The 16,494-nt window shown below is 37.4% G+C and overlaps 1 protein-coding gene across 2 annotated transcripts in view; it reads left to right on the forward strand.

The window, feature by feature from the left end:
• NPAS3 (neuronal PAS domain protein 3) overlaps positions 1–16,494 on the forward strand; it is a 581,412-nt gene that overhangs the window by 227,612 nt on the left and 337,306 nt on the right. The gene's annotated exons all lie outside the window — the stretch shown is intronic.

Consider the following 16,494-nt stretch of genomic DNA (forward strand, 5'->3'; position numbering starts at 1 on the left):
TCCAATCTGTTCCTGTATGAGAAATGACAGTCACCAAGCCTCAAACTTTCTGAGGCAGAAATGTGTCAGGAGCGTAGTCAAGAACACAGAGCAACTGGAATTTGTCTAAGTGCTTTGGGTTTTCAAACATGAAGGCAAAAATAGCACTATGAAGTAAGTTGGTTGAAGCTGGGAGGTGGAGGAGGTAGCTTGAATATGCATGGGGAATTTTCTTGGGATCTCTATCCCATTACAATATTCCAGAAAAGATTCAGACTGTTAAGCTAGAGATCTGCAATGTTGTTACCTGTGGGAATTGTCGATTCTTGGGATTATAATTTATACAGAAATTTTGAATGAGTTGGATTTTGTGAACTAAAGCTTCTATCAGAAATCACTTTCAACACTTTGATACCAATGTTAGTTATACATACTGGAGACACATTTCAAGCCATTGTCCCCATATTTAACCTCCTGCAGCTGAGTCACATCTCTTCAAGTGAGAAGAGATCTCTTCTCACACCCTGAGAAGGTGTAATTATAGGACAGGATTCCACTGGAAGTATCATTGACAAGGTAGTAGTTCTACTATCCCCATCTTCAAAAAGGAGCCAGTTCAGATGAGCACCACATCAACCATGTCTCTGGTTATTTAAATAATATGCTGGTTATGAGCTTTAACAAATTACTAAAGGAATGTTAGTTTCGCTTGTGCAGAAGAGATTGTATACATGGCAGCTACTAGCACTAAAGCATTTTTTTGTGCTAAAAGCTGTATTGACAATTCTTTCTGGCAAATAGTGACCCAAACAGGCAATCATGATTGTGCCATTTTTGGTTTTATGCATTCCTGCTTTGGCTTGGGAGACACCTGAAAAATTTTACATGGGAAAGTGAGTTGGTAACTTATAGAAAGATTGAGAAAGAACCTGGAAAACTAAACTTAGAAAGTATACCCTGTGAAAAAGCTAACTGTAGCTCTTCAGGAAAGTAAAGATAACATAGAAATAGACATTATGAAACACCTTATGCAGTTCTTCACACAAGTAACAGATTTATACCTTACCAATCCTCAAAATATCATAATTATTTTAATTGCATTTTCTATCATCTAAAGTTACTATTTTTTTTTTCCCAAAAACTTGATTATATCTCCTCCAAACCTTGGAAATGGGTATAAAACCTTTCCAGAGTATTTATAAGAGATTTATAAATTATTTGACTAAGCCTAGTAAAAGTATGAAATGGAAGAGTTAAGTTTATTAAGAAGCAAATAAATTATCTATCCTCTCAATACTACTGGAAAATACACTAATCATTAGTGTCTTCTGGGCTCTCTCTTCTCACTCTGATCCCCACTGCTGAAAGGACAACTTTTTTTTTTTATTTCCTCTTATTAAAAAAAGGAAGTGATACCCTTCAGAGAGGAAGCAAAGCCCTTTGCTGTTTCTATCATACATGTCGTGCTCACCAGTCACTGCCTGTTAGGTCTCAGCAGACTGGATGCCTTTAAGCTTTGGCTCAGCAGATTTTAACAGGGAAATGAAAAGAATGAAAGAGTAGAGAGATAAATTATACTTTTAAAAATTACAATGACAAATATATTTTAACTCTTGGAAAGTTGCTTGTGGATGTTTGAATAAAATGACGTGTAGTCTGGCAAGTAATCTGGCATTCTGCTCCCTCTTTGTCACAATCAGTACAGTTACAAAAGTAGACAGTTTTTAAGCTTTGGTGGGAACCATATGTTAGGAGATTTTGAATTAAAGAAAGAGAGAAGTCATGCACACCTCTAGGGAAGATCAAGAAGGCAGATCAGGATGAATTTCACAGCCAAGAAATAACTGTAATAAGAATGGAGCATCAATCACAAATGACTTCAATTATTTTGTCATTGAGTGGAATAAAAAGATACAAAGGAATAGAAAGATGACACATTTCTTAAGCACGACTGGAATGTTTTTAGACACCAGATCAACATGAAATATTGGGTGTCTATTTTTCATCAGAACTAAATCTGTTTCAAGAAATTACGTGCTAAAAATGTTTAATGTAAATGATATGACCATAATGAATTTCAACTCTTATCTCTCTCATTAAGGGAGAATCGATATTTTAATTAATTAGTTGTTGTTATGGTTATGTAATTGATTGTAATAATTGTAACTCTGATTCTGTGAACTGCTGTAGACTCTTGGTCCTTGGTGATTGCAAAGGTCCCACCGTGCTTCAGCTGTCATGTGTGTAGGTGCAGGAGCACAGAGGGTGGAATCAACACAACACAGCACTGCAAAAGCCACAGAATGCTGTGGTGAGTTATTCAGGCAAGCTCCAAAATACAAGAGAAGAAAAGACATCCTTCCTTGTCCCTTCACACATTGAACTCTGGCTGTGTTCTCCTCACAAACACATAAATAGATATACTCTTGCCCAGAGGCAAGAGTAGCAGCATGTTTGAGTATTAATTGTAGTTTCTGTATGAGATTTTTAAATGTTTGTTGTATTTACTCTTATGAATGGCTGGACACTCTTGAATGGTGTGGAGAACAGCTGACTGGTTGTTAAAGGACAGGAGAAAATATTTTATCTGTTTTTTCAGGGGAAAAATTAAGAGTAGGGAAGATGTAGTGATTTTATTAAATACTGTATCAGATCTTGGCTAACAGATGGGAACATATATATACATTTGTATAATATTATGTATATAATAAATTATGATGCTTATAAAATAGCAGATTCTATATTGCAAAGTTCCTCCCCAAAAATAAACATCTTAGACATACAGAAATAAGAAGAGGCAGTTTAAGTATTAGCAGCCTTAAATCATTATAAACCATCAAATGTTGGGAATTCATCAAATATAACATGAAAACCTGGGATAGTTTTGTAAAGACCTCAAAATTAACAGATCACGTTTTCTCTTGAGAACACTCAAGTATTACCTTCAGCACACTGTGATGCAATATATTAAACTTCAGCATTGCTAGTGTACTGAGTGTTGGGGATAAAATTCTTTATTGTCATTATTAGGAACCTGTGGCTTACATTCATATCCTGCTCATTAACAGGCATCCAGAATTTATTCTATTTTTCAGACATTCTAAGGTGTATCTAACAGAAAATTATTTCATTGTTTCCGTCAGCTGCTTAGGTGGAGGCCACATATTTCTTAGGTGAGGGCAAAAAATGCATGCTATTTGGCAGAATAAAAGCATTGCATTTCAAAGCTAGAAATCATGTTAAAACTGGGAAGGAAATAGCTTTCTACAAGAATGCAGGACAGCTCTGGAAAGTCTAAAGTGGGTTTTGGTTCTTTGCAAACCTGTGACTGAAGCCTTAGAGTGTATCTGACTCTTATAAAGCCATCATGCAGATGTCATTGATGTGTGCAAAAATCCATGTATTATAGATATCTTATCTGCTTCTGGCTTTTCTTTACCAATTATTAAATACTATGAGCTTTTGTCTTAAGGTAACAGATACTATAAAAGTCCAGATTGTGTTCATAATGCTGTAAAAACAACAACTATCATGACAGCTGCATGAGTGTTAAGGATGTCAAGATATCTTAGGCTAGGTTGTAATAAACATCTTTATGGACCTCATAACAGTGTTATGAAGAATATTGACATTGGCACACAAGGATCTAATAGTTATGAGGAGTCATTATTATCATCACTATTATTACTACTACTATTACCACTATTATTATTAATATTAACCTAAATTTTAAAGAAGTTATAAGAATTCTATAAAAATTAAACATTAAAGGGAAGTATACAAACTGCCAGCTCTGAGTAACTAGCCAATAAAATAGTATTCTTATTCAAATTCACGCAGCATTTCTGTCCTAATACCTCAAAAATTTATAGTAATAGTAGTTTGCATCTCTTTGGAGGTGCTTTGCTGGTTGTTGTCCATGCTGTATACTGTATTGTAGGTTTGTAGTATTGAGATAGATTTTCAAAAGGCAATTTAGCCTAGGAAGTGGTTATAAGCAGGTTTCATTTTTTTAGACTAGAAATCTTCTATTATTTTTATCTTACATATTGAAAGCACATTCTAAAGGAACTTAGATACTGAGTTATACTGAAATGAGAGCAGAATCTGCTACTCAGCTCTTGAATGGGGCTTCAAAGAAATTTTTAGTAAAATTAAGTTCCAAATAAGACAGTTTTATGATGCATCCCTTTTATTTTTTGATCCAAGTCTTCCAAAATGAACACACCTGATTAACTTTAAACACGTGAGTAAGCTCATTACAGGCACCAGGATATTTGCATACTTCAAGCTAGGTGTCTCTGTAAGATTTTTAAAGGTTGTATGTTTTAATCTTTTCACGGGTGTGCTTGCTTTTTCCTGCTTCCCCTGCTATTTTATAAGCCTCCAAGTCATCCACTGTGTTGGTTTTAGCTTTCCCAGTGTGAAGACTTATATTGATTTTCAGCCATTGCAAATTTATATCTTTATATGTGCACTGGACTCTTAACCATAAAAGTAACTTAATTATAAAAGTCTAAATAATTCCTTCAGTTTTAACAAACCTAGATTGATGCTGTTATTATGTATAAAAGAACAATAATTTGACTACTTGTACTATTTTAGCTGTACTTGATTCTGCTTTAAGTAGAATGCCTCACAGTAAGAAATATTTTTATCACTTAAAAATCAAATCCCATTGATTTCATTTGATTATGTGTAGTAAGATTTTCAGAAACTAAAGAGAGACTTGAAGTAAGAGTTGCATAGCTACAGAATCAGTACTTATCTTGTCCAGTTTTATTGATATTTTAACAGCTTGGATGTAGCAGAGAATACTCTCAGATTGGTATTGGAGTGGGGAGTAGAAGTAGCATCCTAGCATTTTTTTTAAAGTGCAACAGAAAAGGGTAAATTTTTGTTACAAAATTTAGGTGAAAATGCAAATGAGGTGGTTTAGCAATGTCATACACAAGAAATACTTCAACGGCCTTCTGAAAGTCTTCATTTAAAGATCTTTTCCTGCAAATGTTCTAGCTGTTATTTACATTATAAACCCATTACAAAATATTGAACTCACTGGGTGTGTACTGACAACCTACGTGAGAATGTATTTTACATGCATAGTAAAAAGCAGAGGAAATAATTCTAATTGTCCAAGGACAGAAACATTTTCCTCAGGCCTCTGAATTTCATCTGAATCATCAATAGTCTTCATGTTCTTCACTTGCCTGAAAATCTGAGCAGATCCAGTAAAAGCCACACCAGCTTATGACAAATTGTTGCGACCATGAGCTAAAAAATCTGCAAGTCTTCTGACTTTAGCAAAAGATGAATTCAGAAAGACTGAAGATACTCACTGACTAAAAAGAACACAGGATTCATTTCTTGGGGAAATATAAGATGATGCTGTAGACTGCTGGTTGAGTAGGAAATGGTTGGACAGATGTTTCTTAGCAGGATTTGTCATAGTGCTAGAAGTGGAAGACTTAAGGTACTGCATCAGGGTACAGCATATAAGTTATTTGACAGTTGGTTTTTTGGTTATGTTTGTAGTGATGCAGCAGGGGTCCATAAGACTATAAAATATTTTAGCTAGCATCAAAGGCTTTAGGGAAAGGGGTTGGCTTTTTTGTCCCATGAAGCGTTTTGCCTGTCATCCAATTCGCATTGTTTTCTCTTTTGCTTTTACCAGGACTTATTTCTTCTCTCAATAGTGTGTTTCTATCCAGAGGCTGAACTTTGTTATACAGTGGACAAACAGGACAGTGCATATGTGCAATGCAGTAAAAAATCTGAAATGAATGTTACCTGATACTTGTATTTCCTCAGGGTACGTGTTTCTCTTTTATTGATGCAGCATTTCTGTTGCTTAGGTTGGTAAATCTTCAGGGGGCAAGGGCTATGAAAGTGAGCCGTTGTTGACATGCTGTTTTACATACAAATTATTCTAGCACAAATTTCAGAAAAACTGGAGTCCATTAGTAAGCCTTGTCTTGTCCAATCTTTAGGAAATGGTACTTTTTTCTGGCTGATGTTGCTGAAGGTTGCCAAGAGGTGTAAGGGTGTGTGACACCTTTATAGTGGTCCTTTAATGAGCTGGAGTTATCATAAAAGTCTTTGACACAGTGATCTGAAAATAAAGGAAACCACTCAAAATCCACCAGAGCAGGTAGAAAACCAGGCACCTGGTGAATGAAGCTGCTAAAAGTATGGCCTCTCCTGGCTGTACCTGGTTAGCTTTTGGCAGAGTGCTTGAGTTCACACAACCAAGTGGTTTGAGCCAGTTGTATTCATGGGGTTTATAAGGGCAGATCTCAAGTGTAAACCTATTTACAGTTTGGGCCAGGTTTAGAGGCCTGAAGCAGTGGTGACTTTTCAGACTTGATCACAGTGTGGAACACTTTGGAAGCTGATTACATACTACTGAATTACAAATTAATGTAATAACATGATAATATATGATATAGCCTTTGAGATCATGTCCCAGGCACTAGATGATTCAGTGTGCTGTGTATGAGATGTGCAGATGAAATGTAACCTTATATGCAAGGAAAATTATGTTAGAGAAATAGGGAAAAGGAGAGTGGATTCTTGGTAGCTGAAACAATCACAAAACCAAGGTAGGATGACCTTGTTCAAAGGGTAAGGAAGATGTGATGAAGCTAGGAAAAGAGCACCAAAAGAAAGATAAGCATGCCATTGAGACAAATATATAGAAAACAAAGACACAGATTTATTTAGAAAGAAGAGTAGTCGCTTGAGGGTGTTAGCATTAGACTGGAATTGAAGAGATATAACTTTGTTCTTGAATGACCTTGGACAAATCTGTTAATCTGTCCTTGTCTTGGTCTCTTCAGTAAATGTGGATAATAATATTTCAGTACCCCTAAATGAAATTATGAGGATACATTAATCTGTAGTTGAGGTACTTTGCTGCTATTGCTACAGGGTTATGTAAGTGCTGACGTGGATGGGTTAACCAATCACAGAGAGAGAAATTAAACATGTAGACTAGGATGGAAGAGTTAAAAGACTCATAGGAGAACTTATTGTGAGTGCTGAAAAGGTTTTGTTTTGAAACAACACAACTCTTTTTAGCTCTTCTATTCAGTCCTTAAATTGCCTGGAATACATAAACCTTTTAACTACCTGGGCACATGAAGGATAATTTACAAAGTATTTAGGTAATTTTTTCTACAACTTAAAAAGTTTTGTTTCCTTGCTTACCTCAAGGTATTGTGTCAAACTATTACTGTTGAGGGTTTTGTAGGGCTTAATGACAATTTTATGTCTAGTTGACTTGCTCTGAATTTAATGCTGGCTCTGCTTGGAACAGATTGGACTAGCTGACCTCCATAGTCTCATCCAACCTGAATGTTTTCTGCAATTCCATAAAGGAATGGAGAATGTCTACTCTCTAATTACAGTTGTCATGTGCACCCATCCTGATTCACATCTCGTTTGTTCTAATGTCTGTGTGTAACTTTAACACTCTTCATTTCAAGTGAATTCTCATCCTGAGGTTTTAATAGCATTCCTGGTGCCGATGGTGGCCCTAAGAGGAAACCAGTCTCTGACATACAGGCTGATGTTCTGGTTGCAGAGAGGGGTTGAAGCTGAGGGCCACATGCCAGTGGCCAGGTTGCTATTCTATATCTTCAGGCATCGCTGGGGCCGTGGTTCTGGTGGGGGAGGGATAAGGTGAGTGCACCCCCAGAATTCCAGCAGTTTGTTTATCTCTCTTCCTTGGAGAGGTTGATAGGACCAGCCCCTGTGTACTCTGCCCTCTCTCTCCGCTGCCAGTGCCTTCCTGGTCCTCAGAGAACACAGCTCTGGAAGTGGCAAACACTGTCGGGTCACGAGTGCAGCCCCAAGACAAGCAAAGGGCCTGAGCCCGTCAGGGTGCAGCCCCACTCTGAGAAAAGCGGCGGCAGCGCGCCCCAGCCCAGCAGAGCACAGGCCCCGCAGCGCCGGCCGGGGCACGCCGCCACGGGGGAACAGGGAACAGCAGAGCAGAAACACCAGGAAATGAGGTGAGCTGAGTACTGCAGGCCACAGCCAAGCACAGGAAAAGAGCAGTCATTGTGACAGTCTAGCTTTCAGCAGTTTGTCCATCACGGTTTGCCGTTGTCTCAGGCTGGGGAGCAGGAACACTGGCCGTGGGAGCGCTGCCATCTTGCCTCTTTCCTGGCGGCCATGAGGGGAGCGCCCACCATCTTGTCTTTGTCCCAGCGGCATGCGGCACTAAGTCAAGGTGGAGAGCACCTTTTGTGTGTAAAGCACTTCCTCTTGTGTACTTCTGTTGTCACTATTTGTTTCTTGTTCCATTGCTCTTTGCTTTCAGCCAGTTGTCATCTCAACCCACCTTAGTCCCACCCTTGCTGGAAGGGGCAGGGAGAAGGGAGTGGCCTGTTTGGACTTTGATTTCTGGCTGGTGTTAAACCACCACAGCTGAATAGTTCACCAGGCTCATGTTAACCACTGTTAAGTGAGAAGATCTTTGATGTGTAGCACTAGAAGTTACATGATTTTGTAAATGTTATTTTCCAATATTTTCCTTCCTAAATGCTATTCTCCATAGCTGTTTTCAACATCAGCAATGCACGGTATTTTCTGTTCCAATACAGAATTGCCTCTCTTGAGTGATAATCTCTGCTGGAGACTATCTCCTCACATATATTTCCTCGGTAGTCCTCTGAACAGTCCACGAGATATTTACAGTTTTGGGAAGGGAAGCAGTGGTCTCTACTAGTGTATCATTTTCCCCTAAGGGGAATTATTTTTTCTCTTCACAGTACAGAAAACTTACTGAGTTGCACTGTTCCTGAAAATAAATAGTCAAACTCCACAATGCCAAGCTTTATGTAGGATTAGTAGACAAGGAAGAATTTTTAAGTGGGAAATGGGTCATTTCTGGTGTTGAAACAGTACAGATTTTAATCAAGTAAAAGTTCTATTATTTAAATTGTTTGTGAAGCAGAAGCCATCTGAAATCCTAGCAACAAAAAAAGACGTCAGCAGATGATTGCTTCATCATTTTCTGTTTGTTAGTTCTATATGTCCCATAATGAAATACTGGTTTCAAGCTCTTTTCTGAGTAAGCCAACACATATATGTGTGTGGGAATGATACAGTCCCCTGCTGAAAGGAAAATAATGCTATGAAACATGTCAAAAGAGCCCTCACACAGCTGAGTGATTTCAGGAAGGTCTTGAGAAAAGTCTTACTTTTAAAGTTGTCTAGGCAGATGCATGAGCTAAGCAGTGGGTGCCTTTGTGGACCTCAACTTACACCTATAGAATAGTTAACAGAACTTACTCCTTGCTCATATATTTTATATCTTGAGACTTTTTATGTTTACTTTAAACAGCTTCATACATTTATTTTTTAAAATTTAGCTTTGTGAAGCTACTGAAATGGTCTCATATAGATGTTCACAAAATAAAAAAAACCAAATGTTTCTACAGAAAATTAAAACAAATCAGCTCAGTGGAACCCCACATAAACTCACGTACATCAGTATGCTTAAACATGAAAAGCAGTATTGCGCATCTTTTATCATTTTCAAAAACATTTTGTGGTATTTCAGTGACCCCAAAATTTGCACTCTTTTACTGTGAGGAGCTTGAGGAAATTATTGCAACTAGCTCTAGTCCTCAGTATTCAGTAAAGAAACAACTGTTTTAAATCCAAACACTGTTCTGGGAGAGCCACCTCTGAAATTCTTTTGTTTAAGCATACAGTGTATGTACATCTTGTTCAAACCTTATGCAAAAGTTAAAATATTATTATTATGGTGATTTAGAGGGGAGCTCCTTTTATTGTAGTAACAGAGTTAGGTAACTGCAGTGCCATGTCTAGTCTCAGAACTACAAAATTTCGTGAGACGAAAATTTCATAAGGTGTTTTTCAAGAATATCTCAGTCTTTTAGGAAGCTATGATGATTTTGAATGTGTGTTCCTGTAATATTTATGGATAGAAATCTCAAGGTTTTTTGGGAAAAACACTGTTAAATTTCTTCAGAAATATCTGTCATGATGTTTCTCAACCTTTCAAAGAAAGGTAAGGAAGATAAAGTTTGGGGGGAAGGAAGATAATTTTTATTTCTAAGAAAACTGCTGAAAAACAGGATGGATCAGGACAGATTAGACTACAGCATGGGGCTGGAATTTAACAGGAGTCTTGGCATAAACAGGGTTGAGTTTTGCATTCAGAGTACAATGGAAGTAGGAATTGATTAATATACTGAAAACAGAAAATGAAAATGGGACATAGCAATGGCTAGAGAATTGGCTTAGGACCACTTTCCTAAGAGCTGGTAAGAAGCAGTGACCAGAATGATGCAAATATAAAAGTCTTTTAAATTTGCAGTGAAAAAGATGTAGAAAATACCTTTATTAATGTTTGTGTGAAACCCTGAATAGCATTCTATGATAACAATGAACAATGCATTCATTAACATGCACATCGCTGAACAAACAGCTATTCAGAGTGAGCTCATGCTGTCACAAAGACCGTGTTCTGCATGGGAACCTCATGGTTTCAACAGCTTCCTGGGCAGCCAAGCTTGGCAGAGTTTGACTTTTTACACCTGTTTAGTTGCAGAGTTATTTGGAAATGAAAAATCTAATGGCAAACAGCAGAAAGCTCGAGAGAATGAAAGGAGGTTTTGTTTGAGAATCTGGACAACAGCTCTCTGTGTCTTTATTTTATTCACTGTATAAGTTCTGGAATATTCTCTTACATCCTCCATAGCATGGCTATGCATTCGTCTTGCAGAGTTAGGGGCATCTCACTGGTGGATGCAGTAATCTCCTTCTCTTGCTTTTCCCCCTGGATTTGCCATACAGGGTATTTTATCATCAGTGATAGATACCATGCTTCTAGGCTTTGAGTTACAAGTCTTATGGTGAAAAGGACTACCCTGTCCCAAACAGGGTACCATAAGTGCTGGTCAACCCAGCCTGGTGGGTTTTATTTTGTTGTGCACAAAGGTAATTTGTGTTTACCATTCCTTTTAGCATGGACATCATAAAAATTATAATTATAAGTGCCTATCCTATTGAGGCAAGCTAAATGTTTTACTTCAGGTTTCAACATATGCATTTTTAACTTGGTCTTTGCTAACTTCCAGAAATATTCCAGAAAGGGTAAAGAGGAGTGCATGGTGTTCCATATTTTTGATGGTATGTGCAGATTAATTGCTCTCAGGCTGGCTTTACTAATAAGTTGATGTCCAGTACACTGAAGTCAATGCAAAATCCCCAATGATGGTAGTGAACCCTGATCAGCCTTCTGAATCTCTTATTCTTAAAGTTGTGTATGATAAAAGATTCAGAAATAAAATTCTGAACATTAGTCAGGGATTCTGGATAGCATACATTAAAATATGAAAATTGCAAAATATCCCAACAGAAATAATATTCAGAGGGTTGTTCCATATTTTGAAGGACTAAGGTGCTAGGCTTACTTCAACTTTATCTTCATTAAGAAAGTTTGTGGCTTTTGTTTTTTCCCCCCTATAGAACATTGCTGCAGCACAGAGGCTTGGATTAAGAGCTTTTATGCTCTTCCCTTTCCTAGTGTCATTTTAAAGTCTCTCTCTGTTCTTATATTTTGGTATCAGAACCCCACATCATGCAAAGGATCCTGTTGTGGATCTGTAACTGTATCACACTCTAGAAGAACTTTGCCAGTGAAAAGTAGAACTGTGCAACAAGCTCATTGGGCAAATAGTTGTCTTCTGTGTTCATAAGCCCTAATCATTGCTCTGATTTTTGAAAATGTCAAGGCATATAATAAATTTTATTTTGTAGAAGTTTTGCCGTCTGCCAAAGTATAATTGTTTAAGGTTCCATAAGCATCCAAAGCATCTTAATAATACCTGCAGAATGTAACAGCTTTCCACTTTCCTTGAAATTAGAGAATGTTATATGAATGCCCTTAAATTATGAAGTTCAAAATAACATTCAACCAGCTTGATGGCCAGATATTCCATTAAACTCCCACTGCACAGAGGTTATCTACTAATATCCAGAAGTGAGTACATCAGTGTCTAGGGATAGATGTAGACAAGCAAAAGACAATAAATGGATTGAAGCAAACACATGCAGACCCCTGGATGGCTGGAGTAGTTAACAGCATGTAGAGGTGAATATTGAAACATTTGGTATTCAAATAGATTAAGTTGAATCAAATGTGCAGATGATGAAGGTGTGAGTTTCAGTGCTTGTGCCTAAATTGAATAATGTCAGAAAAGAAAGCTGTGATTTAATAAAGATTTATTTTTTAAAGTTACCTTGACACCCTCAACTACATGAGATGCATTCAGCTTGTCAGTGTAGCATGAACATTTATAAGCAATTATTATGAGATTAATGGCTGAATTTCTCCAACCGTGTCGTTGCTTTTCTGTTTAATGATAGAACAGAAGTTAATGAAAAATGCAGAGTTTTGACATATTGTGTATAAAATATGTCAGTTTGGAAGATGGGAATTAAGCACAGTTTTCCTTTGAATCTATTGTGGTTACTATTGGCAAGAAGAACTTAGTAACTATGGGATGTTATTAAAGAGCACAGCTAGGAGTGAGATTCAGAAGTTATGAATTTGGAAAAACTGCTCTTAACTCTGAGAGGCATGCTTATATCTTTGTTTCTTCAGTGCTAAATCCTTTTTGAAATACACTATATACAACATACAATTTCCTTTTCCTCTATTTTTGAAACACTTATGTGTTCTGTATACTTCTTGGTATATAGGTACGTAGAAATTTTTCTGTAAGAGTATAGAAAAAAGTTAGAATGCATAAATCCTGCATCATCATTGCTAGGAGTTACAGGAACATTTGTAAATCTTCTTCAGAAACATCCAAAAAGATGCCTTTGTGATTTCAACAGATCTCAAAGCCTAAAATCATACCATTTTCCACAGCTACTGCTTGAATGCTGGTGAATCCTCAGGCTCCACCTCAGAGCAAATGACAGCACTCTTAGCTGACTTTCTTGGTTTTGTGTACCATGTCTATGGTGTGTCTTGTGCAGATACCTCTAGTGTGGTTTGTGGGGTTACTGGTTAGACAAAAACACACACCATACTTGGATTTTTGGTGTGAAGCACTTGAAAATCAGCTGTAACTTCTACAGAAGTCTGTGCTATGTTCAGAGCACAAGGGGAATGTGAAGAGTTTTATTGTTATTTTAAGTTGACCAAAAGTACGTCAGAAGCTAATTGTCACTAAGCATTTAGAGAGAATACAATTTTTTCAATTAATGTGGGTTGATAAGTCTCCAGTATCTCTGAGGATTATTTCAGAAACATTTTTTCTTTTATGCTGACCTTCTGCTATTAACTTGGAGCAAAGCTTAAAATCAGTATTTAACATTTAATGGAAGGAACAAACTGATTCTGCAGTTTAACTCAACATTTGCAGTAAGATGACTTGTACCCTAATGGCTTGTAATTAATTTTTCTGAAAATCATATTTATGATAGTCTGCAGATTCAAGGCTTTATCTAATACATAATGTTCATTTTGAGCCTTTAATTGCATTTAAATTAAAATTGGCTTAGCAGGAAGATGAATTGTGGGAATGCATCAAACCACCCAGCATGTCCTGAAGATGTGAGCCTGAAAATGCAATTTGGTGGAGATGTGCAGAATCATTTGGAGTTCATTAATTTTTATTGCACAGGTAATTTTACTAAAGTAGGTTATTTTCTTTGAAATTTATATTTATGTTTATGTCAATAGCTGAATATTGTATTAAGCTATACATCTATTAGAGTTTATTAAGCTAGTCTAATGGGGGTTGTTCATATTGTGCAGAGAGGTAATTTGTGTTTGCCCTTCCTTTTAATTTGGGAGCTGCATTTAGTTCAGCTGAACTACAAGTGTCCAAGCAGCCGAAAGAAGTCAAACAGGTGTCACAGGAGGTTTCTGTGTATGCAGTCAAAGAATCCTGGGAATTTTGATCTTGTAAGCGGTTTTGCTTCTGACCTTCTAAACCTTTTTACTCTGAATAATCTTTTTTTTTTTTTTCCTTCATGTTACTGAGGTTCTGACCCAGCCACTGGAATGAAGGGTTATTGATGTGTAACTCAGTTTGTGGCTTAATGTGGTGCACTTTGTCCAGCCAGCTTGTAAGTGATCCTTTAAATTGCAGATGCTGCTGAGGTTATACAATTTAATTATAATGTCACTTTACAATTATAAAGAAAAAAAGGCCTTTTGCATTGCTTAATGAATACAAATTGTGCACAAGTTGGAAATATAAAAGAATAAAAATTAACATTTGTCCTTCTTGCCAAAGTATTTACACTTTTACAACCAATAAGTAGTACAATAATTCCATTACCTATATTCATTAAACATTTGTGCCTTTCAGTTTGTGATTTGTATACAGTAGTTATTAATAAAATGAAACTGTCAGCATTTGCTGCTTTTGCCCATCCTCTTCTTACCCTTTTTTATTTCATTGCAGACAGAGTAATTAGAGGTTGAAAATGCTATGTGCAAATGCCTGTTACAAGGATTAAATTATATAATCATGGTAATGATTTTCCTTAAAACTCTTACTGCCAACTGTAACATTTTTCACTTCACCAGGTTTTTTTGTGCCATCGTATTTTATGAGAAAGTGGAAATATTACTCTGTTCTGACAATCTGCTGCAAGTTACTAGTTTGTGGTCAGATTTGATAGAAACCCATATTCATTTAATACTCGCCAATCAGAACTTGACAGAGGTATTGCTTATTTTCTCATTTCATCACTGAAGCATGCCGGTGTAGTTTAGTCCCTAATTACTCTCAGACTGAGACGTTCCAAATATTCCCATGGTGGTAATATTTTTCTGCCTGGATGAGTCATTACGTTGTTTGGCAGACTGAAACACCAGCCTTTCCTTGTTGGAACACTACCCCTCATGTAGCACCACATCTTTTCCTCACTGCTGTCTGTTCCACGACTTTCATCCTGCTGTGACATTTCAAGCTGTACCATACGAAAGCACATTTGCCTTCCTTCTATCTGACTGATTGGACTGGTGCCAGCTCTTTCTTCAGGGCCAAGGACAGGAGACTGGGATAGTCTGAATAGAACTGCTTAATGATCTAATGGAGCAGTGCTCTCTCCTGCTGAGAGATAGGGCTTATTTGTTTGCTGGTTAGAGAAAAGGTCAGGGAAATCCTTTTCAGCAAAGGCTGTGACAGTGAGAATGTGCAATACCACACATTCCTGGGGCTTGAATAACTTCATACATCAGGTGTTCCCCTCATGTTAAAAATCCTGTTCTGTTTTCATTTCATTTTCAATATCCTGCAGATGGCAGAGAGATGAAAGTGATGAATTCTACAACTTGGTAATATAAAGCCAAATGTTGTTCCTCCTGATAGAAGGAGACTTCATACTAAGAGTTTAACACCAGGGAAGGTAAAGCAGACAGCTAGCAGTATTTCATAAAGGCAGCTGGTTTTCTTTGTCATTGTTGTGAAACCTACTGGGTATATGACTTTTAATGGCTTTATGCTTAACAAGCCTGTAAACATAGTTTGCATATTTTCCCACTGAGTCTGACAAGGAGTGCAATTCCAATTTGGTCAGTCGAGTTAATTTAGTCTAGACTTTCCTCAACAGCTGAGTAACAGCACAGTTCTGACAGTTCTGGGGGTGGGAAATGTATGTGTATAGTGGTACTGCCTTGGCTCCTGTGCTGCATCAAGTGAGGATGTGGGGCAGTTTGGGGTAGACCCATCAGGGTTTCCTCAAAGGAAGCTGAGGAAGGGGGGCAGTGTGGAGGCACAGCAGAGGCTGGACCGGTGCCACCAGAAGGTCCCTGTGCATGTGAGTGACCTCGCTTGGCCAGTGGTGCTGGCTTCCTGCCCAGACAATGCATGGTGCAACTCAGAGCAGCCATCAAGGACCCAAGAGCTGAGCCACTGGGTAGTTTATTCTGTGCCTCAAAGTAATGTCTGTTTAAAGGAGCACACTAGAACTCTCAACAGGATTTTTTTTCCTATAAATGTTGGGGATTTCTTTCAGTAGAGTTTTATGTAATTCCAGGGAGCACTCTAAGTGAAATAGATTAAGAAATAAGCCATTTCCCCCTTTTGATGTATTCTCCTTGGTTTCTTTACTTTTCTCCTAGGCACTTTTGAAAGCTATTTCTGCTCAGATAGCTCTTACTATGCCTTGTTTTTCGTTTGTTTCTGTGAGGCTTTTGCAGAAACAGGAAGGACAAAAGCCACTCTTAAAAAAAAAGCATATGGTTTTAGAATGACAGAAATTGGCAAGTGGGTCTCAAGGGTTGGTTTAGCACCTGATAGTGCTTCATTGCTTGTTTTTGTTTTGTTTTTAATTTACTGGATTTAAAGTTGACAGTAGCTGTTTTAACAAAATAACTATAGATTGTTTTTTCTAATGTAGCTGAAGTTTAGCAGGAAATATTGGAGTTGGCAGTGCCACAAAAGAACATGCAGAATATTCTGATTATAAAAACAACATTCATAACCCACACTGAAGTTTTCAAATACA

Source organism: Oenanthe melanoleuca, chromosome 5 (assembly GCF_029582105.1).
Source record: "Oenanthe melanoleuca isolate GR-GAL-2019-014 chromosome 5, OMel1.0, whole genome shotgun sequence".
NCBI classification, from domain to species: Eukaryota; Metazoa; Chordata; class Aves; order Passeriformes; family Muscicapidae; genus Oenanthe; species Oenanthe melanoleuca.